The sequence below is a fragment of the Cherax quadricarinatus genome, chromosome 43 (genome assembly GCF_038502225.1).
Source record: "Cherax quadricarinatus isolate ZL_2023a chromosome 43, ASM3850222v1, whole genome shotgun sequence".
Taxonomy (NCBI): domain Eukaryota; kingdom Metazoa; phylum Arthropoda; class Malacostraca; order Decapoda; family Parastacidae; genus Cherax; species Cherax quadricarinatus.
In genome coordinates this window covers 2,348,245-2,367,164 of record NC_091334.1, presented here as the reverse complement: position 1 = coordinate 2,367,164, position 18,920 = coordinate 2,348,245, and the positions used below count along the sequence as shown (strand labels likewise).

Genomic DNA, 18,920 nt, shown 5'->3' with positions numbered 1-18,920 from the left:
ATCCACCAGTTGATGTGTATTGGATGTATGATGTGATCTGTTTACTCTTGAACATCAGTAAAAATCGAACATTTCCTCTACTTTGAGCTCAATTTCAAGATATACTTTTTGCCCATACACCATTCAAATTCATCTCTATTTCTGTAATATATCTTCCATTCTATTAAATGAGGCCAAGAAAATGAGAATACAACCATAAATACCATACAAAAATACACCGCAAAGTACAGTAGACAGTCATTTAGCATGAGTTTATTTGGCACGATTTCAGTATTGCACGATTGAAGAATTGCTGCACAATTTTATGTAACACGTCGTATAATTAATTTAACATGGTTCAGTTTGTGGGAAGAAAAAAAAATTATCTTTTGCTCAAGTGGCCGCCTTGTTGTGGAGCAGCCAGGGAGCCATCCCGCCATTCCCTGCCATTCTCCGACACCACCCCACCATCCCAGCGTTCGTAATTCATACGTGTCCAGTCTTTCTCTGCTACAAGGCAGCTGTGTTTGTGAATTGTGTTATGATATTTTAATTACTATATCTTGTATCTGCGAAGCAACCATGATACCCAGTAGCCATACCAGTGTTGCTGAAAGTGGCACGAAGAGGTATAAGCATTTAAGTCTTAGAATTAACAAAGAAACAAAGATATTAGACAAGAGATAACCTGTAGCCATAATGAAGTTTACTTTGTACACAGAAAAAGAGGTAAACATAAATTTGTGTGACTGGCTGACTGACTTGCTGAATGACTTACTGACTGACTTACTGAATGACTGACTTACTGAATGACTTGACAGACTTACTGAATGACTTGACAGACTTACTGAATGACATGACTGACTGACAAAGTTTGACAATCCAGTATAACCATTGACTTCAGTACCAGAACCTCTACCATCCACCTCAGCCCAGTAGGGCAAAAGTATAACTCTCCACTCTCTTCACAATCATCCACAAACGCCAACACCCACAATTTAAGGTAAGAATTATTATTTCTGTTACATTTGTAGTCTTAAGCAGTAAAAACAACCTAATACATCACAATGAACTACAACTACATATTCACTTTTATTTTTGTAAGATGTGGAGGTCTAAAAAAAAAAAAAAGTTTGGCTTTTTGGGGGGCATCCATGAACATAACCCTATTTTTCCCATAAGTTTTTAAGTTCATCTAACACAATTTTACCTAACAGCATTTTCAGGAACGTAACTACCGTGCAAAATGACGGTCTAATGAAGCTGTTTTAACCCTTTGACTGTCGCAACCCCCAATCTTGAGGTGTCTCCTGGTGTCGCAAAATTTAAAAAAAAAAAAATTATTTTTTCTTATGAAATGACAGAAAATCTTTTCCCGATTGTAATGACACCAAAAAAACGAAATTTGATGGAAAACTGACGGAATTATGCTCTCGCAAAGTTAGCGACCTCGGCGCTGTTTACAGATCGGCGATTTCGCCCACTTTGAGCCCTATTTTCGGCTAATTCCTTTGTTCCTGTCGCCCAAACTCATAGCTATTTCTTTAGAACTCCATTTTTTCTATCGATTGAGTACAAGAAACTGCCCATTTACCGATTTCAACTACCTAATAATGTGGTCAGAAATTTGCAATTTGGCCAATTTCACGAAAACTAAAAAATATGACAATTTCAAAATAAGGTCCAGAATGAACAATGCAGACATTCCTGGCTCTAAAATAACATTTTCTTTGCTCATCAGTCATGTCTCCAGGCCCCTCTGATATTACTCTTGCTTTCTATTTTGAATTTTTATTCAAACAAAAAATAGAAGACTTACTACTATGCAGACTACTGCAATACTGTAATAATTGTATAAATAACATCAACTCATTCATGACTGCATATTAGAATGGCTAGTTGGACATTTATTGGACAATGGCATCATTTGTTTACTTTTAAACATTGGCAAAAATCAAACATTTCCCCTACTTTCAGTTCCATTTCCAGATTCTTTTTATAGTAAAATCAATCAAAATCACCTCTATTTCTATAATATGTTTTCCATTCTATCAAATGAGACCAAGAAAACGAGAATACAACCATAAACACTATACGAAAATAGACCACAAATTTGGCATTTTAATTAAAAAAACGGAGATTTTTTTTTTCTCATCATGCACTGCGTGCTCCAGGATTTTTTTTTATATGGTGCACACTGACCACACAGACACATTCTCTCACATGTGGGCCTACCATCTTTCTCCTGCTTGATTTGAAGCCGCTAGAATTTATGAGTGTATATACGTCAAACACGGTACCTCGTAAGACGTATATATACAGCCGCGACAGTCAAAGGGTTAAACCAAAAATACCGAGTTTTTTTTCCCCATTATGCACTGCATGCTGCACGATTTTTTTATACTGCGCACACTGACCAGTCAGACCCATTCTCTCAGTGGTGACGTGTACTTAGCTCAGTGGTGACGTGTACTTAGCTCAGTGGTGACGTGTACTTAGCTCAGTGGTGACGTGTACTTAGCTCAGTGGTGACGTGTACTTAGCTCAGTGGTGACGTGTACTTGGAGTGGTGACGTGTACTTAGCTCAGTGGTGACGTGTACTTAGCTCAGTGGTGACGTGTACTTAGCTCTGTGAAGACCTGTTTGTGTGCTCTTGAGTGGTGACCTGTACTTTGAGTGCTGACCTATACTTAACTCTGTGAAGAAGTGTCTTGTTTGCTCCCCTTGACTGAACCAAGATGCCCTCCATTGAGCAACTTTACCAGCAACTTAAGGAAGAATTGAGGGCAGCGAAGATGGAGATACGGCGATTGACCGAGGAAAACAAGAGGATTCATAGTAATCCTCCTGTTTCGAGTCCTCAGGTCAAGAAGGGATCGTGGTCAGTGGCTGGACAGCAGGGGACGACGAAGTTGACGATCAAGAAGACGAATGGAAAGCCAGAAACGACGAAGAAGAAAGAGACTGCTGTGGAAACTCCCGTGGAAACCTCCAACGCATTCTCGGTGCTACCCGACGAATGTGAGTCTACTACTGGGATCGTCACGACGAACGACAACAAGGAAGGTAAGAATATTGTTGTTGTTGGGGATAGCCAGGTTAGATACATGGATAGGGCATTCTGCTTGAAGGACAGGAGTAGGAGACAAAGGGTATGCTTTCCTGGGGCTGGGATGGAGGACATTGTTAGCCGGCTTGACAACATCATGAACGGTAATGGGATCAATCCTATTATTTGCCTCAGTGCTGGAGGTAATGATGTAGGCAAGCGTAGAAGTGAGGATTTAGTTAGAAAGTTCAGGACAGCTATAGACATGATTAGGAAGAAGGGGGGGCGCCCTGTTATATGTGGCATTTTGCCGAGAAGAGGTGTTGGTAATGAATGGTTGTCCAGAGCAATTGGTATTAATTGTTGGCTGAATAAATACTGTAAGGATAATGCAGTACCATTCATTGACAACTGGAACAACTTCTATGGCCGAAATGACATGTATGCCAGGGATGGGGTTCACTTATCCAGGGCAGGTGTGGGTTTTCTTGCTAACTCAGTTGAGGGGGTTGTTAGGACTTTAAACTAGGATTAGTTAGAGGTATGGGTTTAGAAATGATTAATAATGAGTATGGATATATTGACTTATGCTCTGATATTAAGAATCTTAATAGTAACTGTCATGGAGTAACTCTGGGTAATGATAATTTCAGAAATTGTGTAAAAACAAAGATGAATAGGAAAAATGTGCAGAAGAAAAAACATATGATGGTATTTTATGCTAACAGTCGAAGTGCAAGAAATAAAATTAATGAACTACGTTTGGTAGCATGTGCTGGGAACTTTGATATCATTGCATTAACTGAAACGTGGTATGATTTAAAGAGTCGGGATATGACTGCTGAGTGTAATATTCAGGGATTTAAGTTATTCAATGTGGATAGATGTAATGGGAAGGGGGGAGGAGTTGCATTGTATGTTCGAGAAAATATTAATTGTTGCATAAAAACAGGTATAAAAATAGATGGAGCAGTAACAGAGTCTGTTTGGGTAGAGTTCGTGGAGGGTCAAGAAAAACTAATTCTAGGTGTAATATACCGACCTCCAGGCTTGGATCACGACAGAGGGAGACTTCTTTGGGACGAAATTGTTAGGGCTTCTGGACACAGTAACGTAGTCATAGTAGGGGACTTTAACTTTAGCCAAATTGACTGGAATTCTTTGACAGGTAATCTAGAGTCCAGTGACTTCATGGAAACAGTTCAGGACTGTTTTCTGAAACAGAGTGTAACTGAACCTACCAGGGGTAACAATTTGCTAGACCTAGTCTTGTCAAATAAGGAAACACTCGTGAATAATCTGGAGATCACTGAAGAGCTTGGCGCAAGTGATCACAAATCCATCACCTTTAGCATTAATTGGGAATACAAGAATAATGATAATACAGTAAAAATCCCCGATTTTCGTTCTGCCGATTATAATGGACTTAGGGAACATCTGTCTAATCTTGATTGGGGTTATCTAGCTAATGATTTTATTGACGATAATCATACTTATGAATATGAAGGGATCTGCTTTTATGATTGTTTTCTTAATAATGTACACAGTGCCCAGAGTATATACATTCCCCAGAGAGAAATTAGGTCTAATAATAACGATCCCAAATGGGTTAACAGGAGGCTAAAGCATCTATTAGGGGAGAAAAGGGGAATTTATAGGTGCATCAGAAGAGGAGAGGTTAACCTTACTGACCAATATGTTCAGCATAAAAGAGAAGTAAAAAAGGCGATTAGAAAGGCTAAACGTGACTATGAAATTAGAGTTGCTAATGAATCAAAGACTAATCCAAAGGGGTTCTTTCAAGTGTATAGGACGAAGGTGAAGGAAAAAGTAGGACCTCTGAAATCTGGGAATGGACAGCTGACGGATAATGAACTGGAAATGTGTTCCTTATTTAATGACTATTTTTTGTCAGTTTTTACACAGGAAGATGTAAATGAGATTCCAGTAATTAACAATTATTTAGTTCCTGATGAATTTAAGTTAACTAATATTACTGTCACGAGGGACATGGTTATTAAACAGATAGACAAACTGAAACAAAATAAGTCCCCGGGACCCGATGAGTTGTTTTCAAGGGTACTTAAGGAATGCAAGATGGAGCTTAGTCAGCCATTAACGAGTGTATTCAATGCGTCCATCCTTACCAGTGTTGTGCCAGAGATGTGGAAGATGGCTAATGTGGTTCCTATATTCAAATCAGGGGATAAGTCCACTCCTTCAAATTACCGTCCAATAAGCCTGACATCTATAGTGGGCAAGTTATTAGAATCAATTATAGCTGACATTATCAGAAGTCACCTTGAAGAGCATAACTTGATAAATGAATCTCAGCATGGATTCACGAGAGGTCGTTCCTGCCTGACAAACTTACTGACGTTCTTCAATAGAACATTTGAGGCAGTTGACAGTGATAAGGAATATGATATTGTTTATTTGGATTTTAGTAAAGCCTTCGACAAAGTACCTCACAAGAGACTCTTAAGAAAAGTGGCAGCTCATGGTATAGGAGGTAAAGTTCTAGCATGGATTGAGGCATGGCTTACCAATAGAAAGCAGAGAGTTACCATTAATGGAGTGAAATCTGAATGGGGATTAGTCACTAGTGGCGTTCCACAAGGATCAGTTTTAGGCCCTCTCTTGTTTATAATTTACATTAATGACCTTGATGAAGGGATTACTAGTGACATGAGTAAGTTTGCTGATGATACAAAGATTGGCCGTATAATTCACTCTGAGGAGGATATCAATGAACTCCAGGACGATTTGAACAAATTAATATCTTGGTCTGAGAAATGGCAGATGAAGTTTAATGTGGATAAGTGTAAGGTACTTGCCCTTAGTAATGAAAATAACCCTCGAAACTATAATCTAGGTGAAGTAGAGCTTGGTCATACAGAATGTGAAAAAGACTTGGGAGTCATGGTAAGCAGAAATCTAAAGCCAAGACAGCAGTGCCTCAGTGTGCGCAACAAGGCCAACAGATTACTTGGATTTATCTCAAGAAGTATAAGTAACAGAAGTCCAAAAGTTATTTTACAGCTCTATACATCACTAGTGAGGCCTCATTTAGATTATGCTGCTCAGTTTTGGTCCCCTTACTACAGGATGGACATAGACTCATTAGAGAACATACAGAGAAGAATGACTAAAATGATTTACTGTGTAAGGAACCTCCCGTATGAAGATAGACTTAAAGCCTTAAATCTCCACTCTCTGGAGAGGCGTAGAATGAGGTGAGATATCATTGAAGTGTTTAAGTGGATGACGGGCATAAACAAGGGAGACATTAATAAAGTACTGAGGGTGTCGAACCAGGTAAGAACCAGGAATAATGGATTTAAGTTGGATAAATTTAGATTTAGAAAGGACATAGGTAAGTACTGGTTTTCTAACAGAGTTGTAGATGCGTGGAACAGTCTTCCCAGTGGGGTGATAGAGGTTAGGACCTTGGGTAACTTTAAGAAGAGACTGGACAAATATATGAGTGGGAGGGGCTGGGTTTGATTGGTGTCAAGGGGTACGGGAGTTATTTCTTGAGTAGCTTTAGGTAGATGTCGTTTTGATAAGGACCTGCCTCGTATGGGCCAGTAGGCCTTCTGCAGTGTTCCTACATTCTTATGTTCTTATGTTCTTATATGTAGGCCTACCAGTTTTCTCCAGTAAGACTGGAAGCTGCTAGTACAGTGGACCCCCACCTTATGATATTAATCCGTTCCTGAGAGCTCATTGCATGCTGAAATTATCGTAAGGTGAATTAATTTTCCCCATAAGAAATAATGGAAATCAAATTAATTCGTGCAAGACACCACAAAGTATGACAAAAAAAAAATTTTTACCACATGAAATATTAATTTTAATACACACAAACTGACACTTACCTTTATTGAAGATCTCGTGATGATTGATGAGATGGGAGGAGAGGAGTGTGTGGAAGTTGTTAATGTTTAAAAGGGAAATCCCCTTCCATTAGGACTTCAGGTAGCACGTCCTTTTCCGGGGTTACTTCCCTTCTTTTAATGACACTAGGACCAGCTGACTGTGGTGCAGCAACAGATGACGGTGGTGAAGCAGCAGCTGACTGTGATGCAGCAGCAGCTGACCGTGGTGCAACTGCAGCTGACTGTGGTGCAACTGCAGCTCACCGTGGTTCAGCAACAGCTGACTGGTGCAGCAACAGCTGACCGTGGTGCAGTAACAGCTGATGGTGGTGTAGCAGCAGCTGACTGTGGTGCAGCAGCAGCTGACCGTGGTGCAGCAGCAGCTGACTGGTGCAGCAACAGCTGACCGTGGTGCAGCAACAACTGATTTGGTGCAGCAGCAGATGACCGTGGTGCAGCAACAGATGAAGGTGGTGTAGCAGCAGCTGACTGTGGTGCAGCAGCAGCTGACCATGGTGCAACAGCAGCTCACTGTGGTTCAGCAACAGCTGAGTGGTGCAGCAACAGCTGATGGTGGTGTAGCAGCAGCTGACTGTGGTGCAGCAGCAGCTGACCGTAGTGCAGCAACAGCTGACCATGGTGCAGCAACAGCTGACCATGGTGCAGCAACAGCTGACCATGGTGCAGCAACAGCTGACCATGGTGCAGCAACAGCTGACCATGGTGCAGCAACAGCCAATGGTGGTGCAGCAGCAGCTGACCGTGGTAACATAGTACATATTTCTCATCCTTTTTACCACAGGGTTGGCACTAGAAGCTTTCTTTGGGCCCATGGTGGCTTATTTAGCAGTTACAAGCACTATTAACAATGGAATAATACAAAATGTATCGAATGTATGCATGCAACTGGCCACCCTGGCTTGGAAACAATGACGGCAGGGCAGCTGAGACACTCAGGCTGGACGGACAGGTTCGGGATGAGTCATGTTGGTCAGAAGCAGCTGATGGTGGTGCAGCAGCAGCTGACTGTGGTGCAGCAGCAGCTGACTGTGGTGCAGCAGCAGCTGACCGTGGTGCAGCAGCAGCTGACCGTAGTGCAACAGCAGCTGACCGTAGTGCAACAGCAGCTGACCGTGGTGCAGCAACAGCTGACCATGGTGCAGCAATAGCTGACCGTGGAACGACAGTACATATTTCTCACCCTTTTTGCCACAGGGTTGGCACTAGAAGCTTTCTTTGGGCCCATGGTGGCTTATTTAGCAGTTACAAGCACTATAAACAATGGAATAATACAAAATGTGTTGAATGTGTGCATGCAACCTGCCACCCTGGCTTGTAAAGAATGACGGCAGGGCGGCTGAGACACTCAGGCTTGACGGACAGGTTCGGGACAAGTCACGTTGGTCAGAAGCAGCTAATGGTGGTGCAGCAGCAGCTGACTGTGGTGCAGCAGCAGCTGACCATGGTGCAACAGCAGCTGACCATTGTTCAGCAACAGCTGACCGTGGTGCAGCAGCAGCTGACCATGGTGCAGCAACAGCTGACGGTGGTGCAGCAGCAGACGGTGGTGCAGCAGCAGCTGACTGTGATACGATAGTACACATTTCTCACCCTTTGTACCAGAGGATTGGCACTAGAAGCTTTCTTTGGGCCCATGGAGGCTTATTTAGCAGTTACAAGCACTATAAACAATGGAATACAAAATGTATCGAATGCATGCAGCACCCGGCCACCCTGGCTTGTAAACAATGATGGCAGGGCAGTTGAAACACTCAGGCTGGACGGACAGATTCGGGATGAGTCATGTTGGTCAGAAGCAGCTGATGGTGTTGCAGCAGCAGCTGACTGTGGTGCAGCAGCAGCTGACCGTGGTGCAGCAGCAGATGACCGTGGTTCAGCAACAGATGATGGTGGTGCAGCAGCAGCTGACCGTGGTGCAGCAGCAGCTGACCGTGGTACAGCAGCAGCTGACCGTGGTGCAGCAGCAGCTGACCGTGGTGCAGCAGCAGCTGACGGTGGTGCAGCAGCAGTTAACCATGGTGCAGCAGCAGCTGACCATGGTGCAGCAGCAGCTCACCGTGGTGCAGCAGCAGCTGACCATGGTGCAGCAACAGCTCACTGTGGTGCAGCAACAGCTGATGGTGGTGCAGCAGCAGCTGACAGTGGTGCAGCAGCAGCTGATGGTGGGCAGCAACAGCTGACTGTGGTGCAGCAGCAGCTGACGGTGGGCAGCAACAGCTGACTGTGGTGCAGCAGCAGCTGACCGTGGTACGATAGTACGTATTTCCCACCCTTTTTACATATGATCGCTTGAGAGATGGTATCTCCTGCTATCTGTTTTTTGTTTATCCACACCAATAACAGTCTCAACATCTTCGAGTACTTGCAATCTCTGTTTTGGAAACAAACTTGCACCTTTTGCAAGAACAACTTCCTTGATTGCTGTTTTGTTGGCCACAATAGTAGCGATGGTTGAATGGGGTTTGGTATACAACCTGGCCAGCTCCGCGACACGCACCCCACTTTTGTACTTAGCAATTATCTCTTTCATTTCCATAGTAATTTTCACCTTTTTTACCGCACGGTTGGCACTAGAAGCTTTCTTGGGGCCCATGGTGATTTATTTTGCAGGTACAATCACTAAAAATGCTGTGTTAATATGAAATGTACCGATTGTAAGAGTGGATGCGACCGCACTGGCTGGCTTGTAAACACTGGCATCCATGGGGCAGCTGAGGCGTGCTCAGGGCATACTTGGGACGCCCGGGACAAATCGCGTGAGGCGAGGCAAATTTGTGTTAAAATGTATCATATGGTGGATTTAACGTAACGTGATGCCATTGTAAGGTGGGGTTCCACTGTATTTTGGCATAATATTACGGGACTAACACTGGCTTACAAGCAGTAATATTATAGGGCCAACAGTGAAAGGGTTAAAGCACCCCAAAGTGATTATTATTATTATGCTTATTGTCATGAACATACCCTGCTCACTGAGCTTAACCCTTTGAGGGTCCTGACCCCCAATCTGAAGATTCCCCAAAGGGTCCAAGAAGTTTAAAAAAAAAAAATTATTTTTCTTATGAATGGCAGAGAATCTTTTTCTGGAGATAATAAAACAAAAAGTACAAAATTTGATCAAGAGCTGAAGAAATTACACTATTGCAAATTTTGCTGTGTCAACATTATTTAAGCACTGGCAATATTGCCCACTTTGAGTCCTATTTTTGGCTAATTACATTGTTCTGTTAGACCAAATTCTTAGTTATTTTGCTGGTATGTGTTCTATTTCATCTACTGAGCACAAGAAATCACCAATCAACTATTTCAACTACCCAATAAAGTGATCAGAAATTGGTAATATGGCCAATTTCACACAAAGCTCAAAATACAGCCTCTCCTCACTTAATGACGCAGTTCCATTCCTAAAACCACATTGGTAAATGAATCTGTCGCTAAGTGAGGAACATACTATAATGGTACTGGGTTTGTGTCAACCATCTTTGATATTGTTTTAATGTCACCTTTGCACCATTTATAACATTTCTGGCATATTTTTAAATGTTTATACAGCAGTGTACTGTATACTGTAATAAACAGAATAGAGGAAATGAGCTCTAATATACATTATTGAGGTATGCATACTGATCAGAGACCCCGTCGTAAGTCCAAGATGTCAGTACACAAGAACGTCACTAAGCAAGGAGAGGCTGTATTTCAATTTCAAAACAGGATCCAGAATAAACAATGCAGGCATCCCCAGCACTAAAATAACATTTCCTCTGTTTATTACTTATGTTTCCAGGCTTTACAGATGACTTCCATTGTTACGGCCCCCTGCCAAACTAGCGGTTAAATAGTTTACCTGCCGGCCGGCAGTACCACTGGGTACGTCATCAAACCCATTGTGGGGACTGCTGAGTCGGCCTTAGAGCATTATGTACCTGAACACCTCACGGTACGCATCTAAGCAGTAGGTACCTGAACACCTAATGGTACACATCTACTGGCTTTAGAAGCATTAAGTACCTGAGCACCTCATGGTACGCATCTAAGCAGTAGGTACCTGAACACCTAATCGTACACATCTACTGGCTTTAGAAGCATTAAGTACCTGAGCACCTCACGGTATGCATCTAAGCAGTAGGTACCTGAACACCTAATGGTACACATCTACTGGCTTTAGAAGCAGTAGGCACCTGAATACCTAATCGTACACATCTACTGGCTTTAGAAGCATTATGTACCTGAACACCTCACGGTACGCAGCTAAGCAGTAGGTACCTGAACACCTAATGGTACACCTCTACTGGCCTTAGAAGCAGTAGGTACCTGAACACCTAATGGTACACATCTACTGGCAGTAGAGTATTCTGCTGGCTTCTACTGATTTTAGAAGAAGCGCTCACCGCAGCTCACTGAGTCCGTTGGCGTCGGTTATCTGACGGCCGCATTCAGTGAGCTTGCAACATAGTGTGTGCTGCACCGGACCACCTTGCGGTGTGTCAACCGGCTTTGGAGAGTATTTACAGGACTGCCGGTGATGTCTGCGGACTCACCGCCCACGCTGTCAACTGTGGGCCGGAGTCATCTGATGCTGTTTAGTGGGACATTACATGAAGAAAAGGTTGGAGTGTTACACTGAAATGGGCCAGGACCGTAGTGTGACACTTAGGGAAGTATGATGGAGTGGAACACTGAGATATGCTACAGGACCGTAGTGGAACACTGAGAAGAAAAGGGTGTCGTGTGACACTGAAGATGGCCTGGTTGTAGTGTACATTGAATAGTGTCATGTGACTGGCCTCGACAAAGACGCTATGCGGGTAGTGTGACGCAGAGACAAGGGTGTCAAGTGTGACACGGTTGCAAAAGTGTGTGTATTACACGGAGAAAAGGGTGTCAAGTGACACAGTGGAGAAAGAGCGTCACAACTCGGATAAGTGTCGTGAGAAACGCAGTTGATTGTAATTTATTATTTTAAATGTTACTTAATTTATTATTTTAGCATAGATATATATATTATTATTTTAAGATGCTAATAATTTATTATTGTAACATGTAGATATATTTTAAATACCTCCTAGCCCAAAGATTGTTTTTATATAATATTAAAGATTAATTGATTTTAATGTGTGTATTTATGTATTTATGTATGTTTTGAATCAAGTGTGAGAGTAATGGTGGTTGGGGATTTTAATGCTAAAGTGGGTAAAAATGTTATGGAGGGAGTAGTAGGTAAATTTGGGGTGCCAGGGGTAAATGTAAATGGGGAGCCTTTAATTGAGCTATGTGTAGAAAGAAATTTGGTAATAAGTAATACATATTTTATGAAAAAGAGGATAAATAAATATACAAGGTATGATGTAGCACGTAATGAAAGTAGTTTATTAGATTATGTATTGGTGGATAAAAGGTTGATGGGTAGGCTCCAGGATGTACATGTTTATAGAGGGGCAACTGATATATCGGATCATTATTTAGTTGTAGCTACAGTTAGAGTAAGAGGTAGATGGGAAAAGAGGAAGGTGGCAACAACAAGTAAGAGGGAGGTGAAAGTGTATAAACTAAGGGAGGAGGAAGTTCGGGTGAGATATAAGCGAATATTGGCAGAAAGGTGGGCTAGTGCAAAGATGAGTAGTGGGGGGGTTGAAGAGGGTTGGAATAGTTTTAAAAATGCAGTATTAGAATGTGGGGCAGAAGTTTGTGGTTATAGGAGGGTGGGGGCAGGAGGAAAGAGGAGTGATTGGTGGAATGATGAAGTAAAGGGTGTGATAAAAGAGAAAAAGGTAGCTTATGAGAGGTTTTTACAAAGCAGAAGTGTTATAAGAAGAGCAGAGTATATGGAGAGTAAAAGAAAGGTAAAGAGAGTGGTGAGAGAGTGCAAAAGGAGAGCAGATGATAGAGTGGGAGAGGCACTGTCAAGAAATTTTAATGAAAATAAGAAAAAATTTTGGAGTGAGTTAAACAAGTTAAGAAAGCCTAGGGAAAATATGGATTTGTCAGTTAAAAACAGAGTAGGGGAGTTAGTAGATGGGGAGATGGAGGTATTGGGTAGATGGCGAGAATATTTTGAGGAACTTTTAAATGTTAAGGAAGAAACAGAGGCAGTAATTTCATGCACTGGTCAGGGAGGTATACCATCTTTTAGGAGTGAAGAAGAGCAGAATGTAAGTGTGGGGGAGGTACGTGAGGCATTACGTAAAATGAAAGGGGGTAAAGCAGCTGGAACTGATGGGATCATGACAGAAATGTTAAAAGCAGGGGGGGATATAGTGTTGGAGTGGTTGGTACTTTTGTTTAATAAATGTATGAAAGAGGGGAAGGTACCTAGGGATTGGCAGAGAGCATGTATAGTCCCTTTATATAAAGGGAAAGGGGACAAAAGAGACTGTAAAAATTATAGAGGAATAAGCTTACTGAGTATACCAGGAAAAGTGTACGGTAGGGTTATAATTGAAAGAATTAGAGGTAAGACAGAATGTAGAATTGCGGATGAGCAAGGAGGTTTTAGAGTGGGTAGGGGATGTGTAGATCAGGTGTTTACATTGAAGCATATATGTGAACAGTATTTAGATAAAGATAGGGAAGTTTTTATTGCATTTATGGATTTAGAAAAGGCATATGATAGAGTGGATAGAGGAGCAATGTGGCAGATGTTGCAAGTATATGGAATAGGTGGTAAGTTATTAAATGCTGTAAAGAGTTTTTATGAGGATAGTGAGGCTCAGGTTAGGGTGTGTAGAAGAGAGGGAGACTACTTCCCGGTAAAAGTAGGTCTTAGACAGGGATGTGTAATGTCACCATGGTTGTTTAATATATTTATAGATGGGGTTGTAAAGGAAGTAAATGCTAGGGTGTTTGGGAGAGGGGTGGGATTAAATTATGGGGAATCAAATTCAAAATGGGAATTGACACAGTTACTTTTTGCTGATGATACTGTGCTTATGGGAGATTCTAAAGAAAAATTGCAAAGGTTAGTGGATGAGTTTGGGAATGTGTGTAAAGGTAGAAAGTTGAAAGTGAACATAGAAAAGAGTAAGGTGATGAGGGTGTCAAATGATTTAGATAAAGAAAAATTGGATATCAAATTGGGGAGGAGGAGTATGGAAGAAGTGAATGTTTTCAGATACTTGGGAGTTGACGTGTCGGCGGATGGATTTATGAAGGATGAGGTTAATCATAGAATTGATGAGGGAAAAAAGGTGAGTGGTGCGTTGAGGTATATGTGGAGTCAAAAAACGTTATCTATGGAGGCAAAGAAGGGAATGTATGAAAGTATAGTAGTACCAATACTCTTATATGGGTGTGAAGCTTGGGTGGTAAATGCAGCAGCGAGGAGACGGTTGGAGGCAGCGGAGATGTCCTGTTTAAGGGCAATGTGTGGTGTAAATATTATGCAGAAAATTCGGAGTGTGGAAATTAGGAGAAGGTGTGGAGTTAATAAAAGTATTAGTCAGAGGGCAGAAGAGGGGTTGTTGAGGTGGTTTGGTCATTTAGAGAGAATGGATCACAGTAGAATGACATGGAAAGCATATAAATCTATAGGGGAAGGAAGGCGGGGTAGGGGTCGTCCTCGAAAGGGTTGGAGAGAGGGGGTAAAGGAGGTTTTGTGGGTAAGGGGCTTGGACTTCCAGCAAGCGTGCGTGAGCGTGTTAGATAGGAGTGAATGGAGACGAATGGTACTTGGGACCTGACGATCTGTTGGAGTGTGAGCAGGGTAATATTTAGTGAAGGGATTCAGGGAAACCGGTTATTTTCATATAGTCGGACTTGAGTCCTGGAAATGGGAAGTACAATGCCTGCACTTTAAAGGAGGGGTTTGGGATATTGGCAGTTTGGAGGGATGTGTTGTGTATCTTTATATGTTTATGCTTCTAGACTGTTGTATTCTGAGCACCTCTGCAAAAACAGTGATAATGTGCGAGTGTGGTGAAAGTGTTGAATGATGATGAAAGTATTTTCTTTTTGGGGATTTTCTTTCTTTTTTGGGTCACCCTGCCTCGGTGGGAGACGGCCGACTTGTTGAAAAAAAAAAAAAAAAAAAAAAAATTTATGTATCCCGAACTCTTTATTACAAAAGGAGTAAAACTTACCATATTTAAAAATTACTTTTTTTGTAATATCCATTTTGAAATTTTATTCACATAAAGAATTTTTATTTACATCAAAAAGTAGAAGATTTATTGTTATGCAATACTGTAATAATTATAAGCTCTAATATTACTACCAGTGTAATATTGAATCCTAATAGTTGTTCATAAAAATTTATAACTTGTAATAGAAATTATTTCTATTTTATATTTTTTAACAAATATTACTTGCTTAAATTTTGTTCAACACCACATTTACTATCAGTCCATTTTACTTTTGTACAGTTGACCACTATATTATCTCTTTTTATTTCTATTTATTTTTAATTTACCATTACAGGTCAGCCATCACTAATCCAGAAATCAGTTATCTGGTTCCATCAGTAGTCCGGTACTAATTTCTAATTTCATCATTATACTGACTCAGAAATTATGTAGATGGTTGTAAATCCACAGCAGCAAGCCAGTGGAGGAGAAAGCAGTGATGAAAATGAGAAAGATGAAGCAGAAAGTCTCTACTGATAGGTTAATTAATTTTATTCTAACCTAACCACTCTAATCCAGCAAACTCACTAATCCGGCACACTAAAGGTCCCAATGATGACAGATTAGTGATGGCTGACCTGTACTTGGTACAGGTCATAACCAGTGCAATATTGTCAAACTTGTGCCATAATAAGAATTAGTATAATCCCTGTATTTTACAGCAGACCAAGCAAAAACATTACTCAGAGCCAACAGTAACACAACTATCTTTAATTACAATGTCAGATCTTTGAGCAAACATTACGATGACCTCACAGCATTACTCAATTCCATTCATACCAGTATGTCAATCATCACACTCACAGAAACCTGGCTAAAGCCTGGTACTACAGATGTTTATGCCATTCCTGGTTACACAGCCATACACAACTATAGGACAGAACAACATTGGGGCGGAACAGCTATATACTACTCGGATCAACTTGAATGTATCAATAATTCTTGCACAAGGGATGAACTTGGAGAATATGTTATGGCTAAATTTAAATCAAAAGACCTGCAAAAAACCCTCACAGTGATAAACATCTACAGAGTAAAACAGTCAAACAATCATTTTAGTGAAAAATTTGGAAACATGATAACTGATGCACATAAAAACAAAAACCATTTTCTGCTCACAGAAGATTTCAACAAATCTACTACATGACCAGGACCCACAAGTAACTGAATTCACAAACACTATGAGCAACTGCTTGTTGCTACCAACAATAACAAAGCCTACAAGAATCACCGAGACTAGTATCTCTGTACTAACATCATATCCCCTTTAAAATCAGGTATAATCACAGACAACACCACATACCACTACTTGACCTTTCTCATAACCAACCTAGGTAAATTGCCCCAAGACACTACTAAAGTTACCTTCAGAGTACATAACGAGACACTGTTAATAACTTTATAATAGCTATGAATAGCGTCGACTGGCATAATGAGCTTGAAACATGTACAGATAAAAATGAATGTATTAACAATTTAAAAAAAAAAAAACTACCTCTATAACAAGCATTGCCCTAAAAAACTAAACAGATCAGAGCTAAGAGACTGAACAGTCCCTGGCTAATACCCAGCATCCTTAACCCCTTCAGGGTCCAAGGCCAAAATCTGAAGTGGTGCCCCAGTGTCCAAGAATTTAAAAAAAAAAAAATTTTTATTTTTTCATATGAAATGGTAGAGAATCTTTTTGTGAAGGTAATAAAACAAAAAGTATGAAATTTGATGGAAAATTGACGAAATTATGCTCTCGCAAATTTTGATGTGTCAGCGATATTTACAAATAGGCGATTTTGCCGATTTTGACTCCCATTTTAGGCCAATTACATTATTCCAGTCGACCAAATTCTTAGCTATTTCACTAGTATTACTTCCATTCTAACGATTGAGCACAAGAAATCCCCAAGTCAACTGTTTCAACTACAAAATAAAGGGATCCGAAATTGGTAATTTGGCCAATTTAACCCTTTGACTGTCGAAGGGCCAAATCCTGAAGTTGCTTCTGGTGTCGCAAAATATTCGAAAAAAAAAAAAAAAAAATTTTCTTATGAAATGATAGAGAATCTTTTCCCGATTGTAAAGACACCAAAAAAACGAAATTTGATGGAAAACTGACGGAATTACGCTCTCGCGAAGTTAGCGACTTCGGCGATATTTAAAAATCGGCAATTTTGCCCACTTTGAGCCCTATTTTCGGGTAATTCCGTTATTCCAGTCAACCAAACTCATAACTATTTCTTCAGAACTCTATTTTTTCTATCGATTGAGTACAAGAAACTGCCCATTTACCGATTTCAACTACCCAATAACATGGTCAGAAATTTGCAATTTGGCCAATTTCACGAAAATTAAAAAATATGACAATTTCAAAATAAGGTCCAGAATGAACAATGCAGACATTCCTAGCTCTAAAATAACATTTTCTTTGTTCATCAGTCATGTCTCCAGGTCCCTGTGATATTACTCTTGCTTTTTATTTTGAAATTTTATTCAAACAAAAAATAGAAGATTTACTGTTATGCAGACTACTGCAATACTGTAATAATTGTAAAAATTACATCAACCCATTCATGACTGCGTATTAGAATGGCTATTTGGACATTTATTGGACAATGACATCATTTGTTCACTTTTGAACATCGGCAAAAATCAAACATTTCCTGTACTTTGTGCTCCATTTCCAGGTTCTTTTTATAGTAAAATTAATCAAAATCACCTCCATTTCTATAAAATAGTTTCCATTCTATCAAATGAGACCAAGAAAACGAGAATACAACCACAAATACTATACGAAAATAGACCACAAAGTTGGCATTTTAATTAAAAAAAACGGTCGGAGTTTTTTTTTTCTCATTATGCACTGCGTGCTCCAGGATTTTTTTTATGTGGTGCACACCGACCACACAGACCCATTCTCTCACATGTGGGCCTACTAGCTTTCTCCTGCCTGATTTGAAGCCGCTAGAATTTATGAGTATATATACGTCAAACACGGTACCTCGCAAACGTATATATACGGCCGCGACAGTCAAAGGGTTAACACAAAGTTCAATATATTCCAATTTCAAAATAGGGTCCAGAATAAACAATGTAGGTATTCCTGGCACTAAACTAACATTTCCTCTGTTCATTAGTTACATTTTGAGGCTTTACAAATAAATTCCATTTTGATTTTTTATTCACATAATGAATTTTTATTCACACCAAAAAATAGATTTACTGTTATGCAATATTGTAATAATTGTATAAATATCACCACCATATTTGTGAATGTATATTAGACCCACCAGCTGGCATGTATTAGACGTGTGAGATCGTTTGTTTACTCTTGAACATCGGCAAAAATTTAACATTTCCGCTACTTTGAGCTCAGTTTCAAGCCATTTCCAGTGCTAAAACCAATCAAAATCATCTCTATTCCTGTAATATGTCTTCCATTCTATCAAATGAGACCAAGAAATCGCAAATACAACTATAAAAAACATACGAAAAAACACTGCAAAGTCGCTGTTTTAATTGAAAATCATGGATTCAGTTTTTTCTCTCATTATACACAGTGTGTTGCAGGATTTGTTTTATGTGGTGCACACATACCACATAGATGTATTCTCTCATATCTAGGCCAAAATGCACCACTCACAGTTTATCAGAGGGAGCTGAGCTCATGACGTAGATCTACAGTTTGGACCCTGAACGTAAAGCCGTAGATCTACGGGACGGACCCTGAAAGGGTTAAATCCATTAACACAAAGCACCTATATGAAAAACAGTACAGAATGGGTCTAATAACTAGAGACCATTCTAAACGTTACTTGTCAATCCTTACCAGCCTCATAAGAAGGTTAAAAAAATTGTATTCTGGAAACAATTACATAACA

The 18,920-nt window shown here is 40.3% G+C and overlaps 1 protein-coding gene across 5 annotated transcripts in view; it reads right to left on the bottom strand.

Annotated features, from left to right (window-relative positions):
- The window catches only part of LOC128694359 (transmembrane protein 62), a 374,754-nt gene that overhangs the window by 161,354 nt on the left and 194,480 nt on the right, over window positions 1-18,920 (bottom strand). The window lies entirely within an intron of this gene.